General features: G+C 30.9%; 1 pseudogene; it reads left to right on the top strand.

The window, feature by feature from the left end:
* The first annotated feature begins 7,712 nt into the window (after positions 1-7,712).
* Positions 7,713-8,870, top strand: LOC105617699 (annotated as a pseudogene).
* Positions 8,871-9,180: the final 310 nt, after the last annotated feature.

Genomic DNA, 9,180 nt, shown 5'->3' with positions numbered 1-9,180 from the left:
TGTCGGCATGTGATGGTAGCGTTCTGATATGATGTGATGCGATGCGAGGAGGATCGAGCTCGTTGAGATATATAATGCTCGACGTATGAAGCATACCGGAAAATAAATTATAAAAGATTGAAAGGTAAAATGAGTGAGTTTTTAATCTTTCATACAACTATATTATTTTTCACGACTTTCGTTATACGTTTCTATTATTATTTAATACGTTGCTATTTTAAAAAATTAACTAAATAAATATTTTAATCCATATTTATTTTATATTTCCACCATATTTTTTATTGCATTATAACGGATGTCTCCTATGTTCTGTATTTATTTTATAAATAACTCATCAGAAATGAATTTTTATTTATATTTTAAATGTATAATAACAATACTATTTATGCAATTGATTTTCTACAATGTCTTTTGTCTTTTTTTTTGTGAAATTGCAGTAGCAACGTGTAACGTGTACGGTTAGAGCCCACCGAAGCGACAGCTGTTCACCGGTTGGCTGCACTATTCGATTGTCTCGCTCTTGATGATTGATGATCGTTCGGGGTAGCTGCTGCTGTGCCTTGACTCCGCGTCTGTCTTTTCCCTCTTTTCCCTCCAGCTTTTTTCGTTTCTCTAACAATTTCAGTGCAACGTACCGGGTCGACATACGATGTTGAAATTTTTCTTTTAAATCGTTAAGAAAAATCATGGAAATGGGGCAACGAGTGTAGAGAAAAGACGAATGATGAAGCATCAGAGAATTTTAATCGAAAAAGAAAAGTTCAGTAATAACACAACGATTATTTTTTAATATTTGAATTAATATTCAAACAAATAATGCAATAAATGTATAGAATGTTACAAGTATCACACTTGATTTAATAAAAAAATAATAAGAATAATATAGTTAAAAAATTCAACAAGTATATATGTTGCTGCGTTTAATTGATAAAAAACTATTAGTGCAATGTATATAACGTACAGTTTTATTCTAATTTTTCAAGAATTTTCATTTTTGACGCGTTCACTTGCGTTTTCTTGCGTTTATTGCAATCTTGCTTCATATATATTGTCGTACATCCGAAATTACAAGCTTATACCTATCTCGTCGGTAAAGATCAAAGCGCTGATGAGCATCTTTGCATAAAAACAGCCAGTTACGAAGCTTCGGCCGAAGACATCAGCTACACAGCAGCATCGCATGCGACACGGACGATATCTCTCTTTCGTCCCAACCCCTCTTATTTCTCACCGCCAGGCTGCCTCTTTCCCGCTCACCCTTCTCTTACCAAGCTACCATCAGGACGGTCTGCTACCGTCTCCGTCCATCCCTCGTTCCCCATCGTCGCCCCTGTCTCGCCCGACGACTACCGGAGCTCTGCTCTCTCGTCATTAGGCCAACGAGATTTTATTAAACTGCTCCTCCGCGCGCATAGGAGGCATTTCGCCTCTCTCGCTTCCCCTTCTTCACTCTTGCCGGCCCTTCGCCAGTTATTACATGCAAAGTGAAAAAGTTGCCCATAGGGCTGACCATTATTCCATTGCGTTGCTCACGTAAAGCCTAGTCTGTGCCATGCGCGCGGTACTTATACAAGCTACCGCGAGCATTCCTTCATTCTCTTTTTAACTTCTCAGAGCCAGCACGACTAACATCTCGCATGCCGCGTATTACAAATTAAGTTACATCAATTACAACGTGTGTACCTGGATATTGCAGACTGTGCGTGCTGTGCCGTCGCAGCTTTCCGCGGGATAATTTCCTGCCAGGCCTTCGCTACAGAAACGCGATATCCGGCTGTCATTTTACTCGAATACCCGCGGATGAACTTCTACACCAATCGCCAATCGAATTCGATATTTTTGTTGAAGAGATCTCCGTTTTGTCTCACAATACATTATGTATCGTGTCTACGCGAACATCAACTTTGCACACAAATATTACAATTTATTACTTTGTCATAAATTTTCTTCATCAAAATAAATTGAAATTTGACTTGAAAAATGATTAAACTATACACAAAACTTATCTTCATCAATCCGTTCACACGTTTTCATACATTCTGTTATGTTGTTTAAACATTATTACATGATATTTTAGTTAAAATATTAATACATCAGTATTAAAAATATTTTTTAGATTTCTTTAATAAATTTTGTACATTCATAAAAACTCATTTTAACTGTAAAAATTTATATATATCAAGAATATAAGATAATTAAATCTATACGAGATATTGTAGAATAGCAATACTTACTTGATAGTAGTTTCTCCATCATTACAGAAATCAGGAATTACGGACAATCGAATTGCTTTACGAATTGCTTTGCACCACACAAAAGCTTAAGAAAAGTTTTACTTTAATCACGCGAGTTTCATCCGCGAGAAACGTGAAATTCGTCTTATACCTATTGCGCAAATAGGCCAACTGAAAACGCATTGACATCGCAAGTCACCGGGGTAAGAGAGGGAGCGTCGGAGAGGTGGCGGAAGAAGAGAACGAGCCTGGTGCTGAATGGCGCCCTACCTGGTCCCTAAAGTCATAAATCATTCCCCCGCAATACTACCCCTTGGCGTTTGCTTGCACCATAACATCGCTGATCGGCGAACGGTCAACATCACCTGGAACGCACTGCGAAGAGGATTATACCTGCTTTCGTGACGAAAATCTTAGAATGAAGATCTGCTGAAAAAATCAGGTATAATAGAAGTCTATTTTTAAGTTAAAGCATGATTTTCTTTTTATTTTTTGTAAAAATTTGAATATGTACAATTGAGATATTTTTTTATTTCTAAAAACTGTAGAAAGTGAAAGATTAAAATTTTGTCTTTCGAAAACACGTATTATAGTACGTCTTTTATACGTCTTTATAAATTTATAACCTTTATTATGATCGATTGAAAATAACTAATAATAATTATTGTTTATCATTGATCAAATAACTTAGTGTTTACATTGCAACTAATTATTGTCATAATTATCTAAGATAAAGATATAAATTATTTTTCTGAATTTATAGAAAATAGAGATTACAAGGAACGCTTGCTTGTCGCACAACTAACGTAAAATTAATAGCCAGTTTTTACTACGCAGCACTAACGGCCTGAACTCTCCTGGTGGGAGGTCATAAATTTTAGTGGCACAGATTCAAAATGATCTCCTTTATTGCACGTAATTTGAGTTAGTTTCGCTTTGGCCTGCCTCTTGTACAGTCGCACCGCTGTGCCAGTCTACGTCTCGCGCTGAGGAATGTATATTTCTTTCTTTCCTTTTTCTTGCTTTACCGTGAATTTTTATTGACCGAAGCAATTAATTGTAATCACGTGTTATTTCTATGCGCAATGACTCGACCATATTGCGTTTGATGTGATACACCAACACTGTGGAGTGTATAATCGTAACAAATTAGTGATTGAAAAATAATAGCGTGTTTGGTGCGTGTACTTTTGTGCATATTTAAATATATTGTGATATAATATGAGTGTTATCGTATAAGAGGACACGTGAGAAATAACAAGGATTAATTTTGTAATAAAACATATCTTTATCATAAAAGTGAAAAGGTATATATAAACATATATAAACATATATAAACACAGAAATTCTTAGTTTGCATTTTGGAAGAATTTTTGGAACAGCAGTAAACTTTGTATAAAATAAATATTATTATTTCATATATTTTATTTTTTTAAAGTATTATTTAAAATAGTGTATTGAAAAAGTAGCAAGAGAATGAGTGAATAAGCAAAAGAATGGATTTTTCTTTAAATTTTTTATAACAATTGATTTTAGTTCTTTAAATTGAAAAAGAGGCGAAACACATAAGTGCTGCTACCTATCGGTGATCTTTATGAAATAGTATCAAAGTGTATGCAAGAGATGACGCTGCTGCAGCAATTTATAGTGCTTTTCTTCTATTACAGCCTCACTGTGATAGAACAATTTAATAATTATATTGCGAAAAAAAAAATTTTTTTTCTCTACTAAATAAAATCAGACGAATTAATTTGAATAAGTAGAACTAAATTTATAAAATAAAATATCTAAAATATTTAGAAGGAAAAAGAATTGATAGATATGTATTTGTCTATATTGTAATAATTTGTTATAATATGTTGTCAAAATATTTTGTAATAGTCATTTTTAGACTTTTAAGCAATTGTAAAATTTTTAATATATTTAAAATTCATATCATTAAATGTATTGTACACTTCATGTATTTTACACTTCATAACATAAGAAATATCACAACATTTTTTTTTTGTTATAATTTTTAAATTTGTAATTCTAAGAAACATGAAATATTGTTAAGTTAATTTAAAAAATAAATTTTTATTTAGATAATAATTTAATAATAAAAATCAAATACACATTATATATTACTTATTCATATACTAAATAAAAAATTTTATTTTTGATATAACATATATATAAAACATTATAAAAGAGATATCTGAAAGAATTATTCTTTCTTTCTATACATTTTCCATTAAATTTAAGATATTACTTAATTATATTACCTGTTCTGTTTAATTTATAAAAAACATTTATAAAAAGAAACAATATATAATAATTTATATTTGTAGAGAATAAAATATCCTTTTATTTTAAGAAATTACTTTTTAAATAAATACTTTTCTCTTTTTACAGAACATTAAAAATGTTCATTATACTAATTTTAATATAATTATAGGAGTAATTTTGAGATTTCACTGTGATGTTTTATCGAATGTTTTTTAACCATTATTATTTATATGGATAACTGTAATTCGCTACGTTTAATAAGTATTTTATTTTAATATAATGAATTATTCTTTCTTTTTTAATGTATGAAATGATTAAATTTTTTGGTGAAATAAATCAATGTACGGTTATTTTTATATTGTGCAATTATTTTTTATGAATATCTTATGTTATCCTTTATGAATTGTATAATCTATAATTAAATTTGTTAAATTGCAATCATTTTATATATAAAAAACACATCTTTTAGTATAATTTAATGGTAAAAATTATATATGTACACGTATGTTGTATGTTGCTCATTCATATATTTTGTTTTCCTACTCCTGTTCTTATCCCTTATGATATAACATATGTTGATTATGCAAAAACCACGTCTTTTTATCTACGATTTTTCCATTAAATTTTGCGATCACTTTATAAAAAAATAATTGAATAATTTATTTCTATATTTAAATATAAAATTGTGTGTTTAGAATATGTTTAAAATGCGCGCATGTTACTGATAACAAAATCACTTTTTCGGTGGATAAATATTATAATTTTCATAGATATATGATAATAAAAAGAAATTATTTCTATGAAATTTACAGACTTGTGTACCTTGTCGTATTATCATATGCGATATTCATTTCTCGTCTCCACAAAGGTAAACGTTTTATGCACAGCGCTCCAAATACTGCAGCCATTTTATATAGATTGCAATGTATTGATCGTCTCCGCCAACTGCCGACATTGTACGTAGTATCAGAATGACAGGCTGGCAGATGGAATCGCAACTTCCTCTTCCCTCGCCACCACCTGCCATCACGATCCAACCCCCTTCAATGCTTTGGACTGCCTGCCAACCCCTCGTCTCCGCCTATGCCTATATACATGGATAGGTAGCTCCACAAGTCGCAACATATATACGCACACATACACACATACACTTCCTCGAAAACATATCTTTTTAATTAAAATGGCGCAACCACGTGTTCATTCATGTTATGAGTTTAGACTAAATCGTCTTGTCAAGAATTCTCAATGTTCTTATGTGTATACAAAAATTATTGTTACAATATATTTTTGTTTAAATATCATAAAATAATAAATCATAAACTAATATATAAAAATATGATATACACTTGTCATATAATTTTAAAGTTACGTTGTTACGTTTAATCTCTCGCAACTTCTTACTGCCTCATGACATTCTCGTTCTCCTAAAAATCTCTTTCTTGTAGGAGACGCGCGATAGATTACCTCAGTAAAGCCGCGATAACATGTTCACGTTCGCATCCACTTCACTTTGACAAATGATCGCCTTTTGCGGAATCTCTCGCGCCTTCTAAACTTCGTTATGATGTTTTATAGTTTAATATTACTGTCCACAGAAACATTCCTTTTTATTAATTTAAGAAAAACTCTAGAATGACGGCAAAGCACTTTAGTATCAACAGAAAATAAACATAAAAACTAATATATATTATCTGAGTGGATGATGGATTTTATGCGATGTTTGTTGTTTGTTACTATATAGGTATTACATTAATGTAGGAAACACAAAGGAGAATCTGAGAAGAATCGGAGAAGAGATAAAAGAATAAAAAAAAGATGAAAAGTGCAGAAGAAAATAAGAGGGCAAAGCAAAACGTCTCTTACTACGTCAGTATAAGGTAGGGTAGTATAGGGTAAGTATAAGGTAGGGTGGTCTTCATCCGCAAAAGTGCCCCACGGGAGCTGCGTCAACGTCCTACAGAAGAAGCAGAACCTCCTTCGTTTCCCGATCCTTTGGCCTTTCAAGTTACCTCTTCATGGATCTTCACGAATGGGCAAGATCACAACGGCAACGAGTTTTCTGGACGGACGTCACTCAGATTCCGACCTTCTACCATTCTTCTTTATCCTTTATGATTTATGGATTCATTAATGCAACATACAACACTTTCTTGGCCGCAGAAAAAGAAAATGCTGATTAACTATTTTTGATATTAAAGCAAATGTAAGATATAATTATATTAAATTACTATTTATTTGTTAGCAAACTGCAAAAAAACAAATTCTTTTTTATAGATTTTATAAACATTTTACGCCTCATTTATGTTAAAAATACCTTATTTTAATTAATCTAATTATTATAAATAATGAAATTTTAAAAGCTTTCTTTCACTTTAGCACATTAGTGTATATTAGAATTAGAAAGCATATCACTAATTTCGTACAATTTTTTTATAGATAAATAAATATGGCAAGATAACATCCGGGACAATAAAAATATTACAAAATTTAAACTTGTAATTAAAAAAATTAATAAATTTTAGTTCGATACTTTTCTTTCATATTTTTGAAAACGTTACGGTGGACGAGATATCTCGCATTATACAATACAATATTTTTAAACAAGCTTCGTAAATATTATTTCTATCAGCGCAATTTAAGTAATTACAATAAAAACCTTTTTTTAAGACAAAAACAAAAGGTATCTAAATTTCAATAGTGGGCGGCATTGCAGTTCCTTGTTACAGTCCTTAACCCGCCCACCTTAATTCAAATTCATCTCAATAACATTAGCTTAATTGTTTAAGCTTTTAATTACGCGAGCTTATATTCATTCTGCAAAAAATCTATCTACTACTAAATTTACTGAACTTTTCTACATTCAACTTTTCTACATTAAATACATCAGCAATTTAATCTCAAAACAATTATAATTTTGAAATCAAGTTATATTATCTATATAACTTTTATATATATTTGTAATTAAAGTTATATCCGCATATACAAAAATAGATTAGTGTTACATTTTTTAAGAACAGGAACTGATTATTATATGAAACATTTTAAATAATTTTTATACAATTAAAACTCAGTTACCTACTTGTCCTATTAAATTGTTTAAGTAACATAGAGCAATTTGATTTACACAGAATAAAGCGCTGTCGATTCTTTTATGGTAACTTCAATTTCAGATTCAAATTTGTTGCGAGTTGCGAATACGAATTGGTTGCCATGCAGAAGAACAGAAAAGGAAATCGACTGGCTATCGACTGGATTATTATTCCAAGCATGCCTCTTGGACGTCCATTCCTTCTGAAACATTCCACGATACGATACATGGTGCCAGTCGAAGACCAACACTTCTTCGTGAACGTACAAGTGCGATACGATTGGGATACAATTACGAAACAACAAATCTCACAGAGGTACATGTTTTTTAGATAATGCTTTTAATTTTTTAATATTTGCTTAGAGACAGTTGATTACTTATGTTACAGGTCTAATAAATTAGTATAAAAATTCATATATTGCGTTGTTTAAAATTTTGTTTAATAGTTTATTTTGTATCACTGTTTCAGTTATAATTATAAAAATAAAAGAATAGCTGTATATGTATACAAAATATAATATATTTACGTATATATTTTATACTTTATAATTAAAATATTGCGCTGTTTTTTTAGAAAACTGATCTTTATTAAATTTTATCTGTCAATATGTTACTTCTCTGTTGTCGTGCTAGGCTTAGCGGTCTTTTATGGCAATGACCCCTAGTGAATTAATCAATAAATACGTATACTGCGTGAACTACATTACGGTTTGCCTGTAAATGGTGTCTGGAAACCTCGACGCACTGCTCGATGGCCAAATACATTTTCTGATATTCAATTTACATTTAATTATTATTTAAAAAGAAATGTATATACATATATATATGTAACGCGAGTTATTAAAAGCTTAATAAAAATTATTATTTCGATTGTTTTCTATAATTATGTATAGAATAAGTTTTTGTGATGGATACTAGAAAGGTATTATTAATGAACCACTATGTTATGTAGGAATTAAGCCACGCATTTAATGATTAATCTCTGTGCAGATGTCTAATCTCTACGAAGTGTAAGCTGATTGGTTTGACGAAGACCTGCTCAAAGTTCCGAAAATGATCAGGAGACAGAGATCTTCATATCGGTGTCAGAGATTCATCTACATTCGCAACTTTACACAATGATGAGACGTAAGCAAACTTTAGGAAGACATATTGCGTGTGAGTTGAGAATGACAGGTGGAAAGATGGTTGAGTGGTATATGATGTGGGGCCAATGTTATGAAGAGACAAATAGTATGGCTGCGATTTATCGAGCTAGATCTCTAATCCTACTTCGTTGAATTTGAATTCTTTAGCATGTAGCATGCAACAATGTTGTTTACTCTTCATTTCTTTATCTATTTTTAATTTATTTAACATCGTGCAAAAAATGAAAGACTTTTAATATGTGCCGCAAAGAAAATTGCGCATCATCATTTTTAAATAAAATATATTGGACAATATTGCTTTCTTCATTTTATTGTTCCTCTGTTCTCATTAAACATTGTTTGATTGATCTCTTAATTGATGGATCTCAAGTTATATTATTCAATTTCAGTTTATCTCTATGAACTGTTTTCGGTGTTTATATCACAGACAACCAAATATTTT

This window comes from Atta cephalotes (assembly GCF_000143395.1).
Source record: "Atta cephalotes unplaced genomic scaffold scaffold00013, whole genome shotgun sequence".
In the NCBI taxonomy this organism is placed as follows: domain Eukaryota; kingdom Metazoa; phylum Arthropoda; class Insecta; order Hymenoptera; family Formicidae; genus Atta; species Atta cephalotes.
The sequence above is the reverse complement of the archived record's forward strand: the minus strand, read 5'-3'. Positions and strand labels throughout refer to the sequence as shown.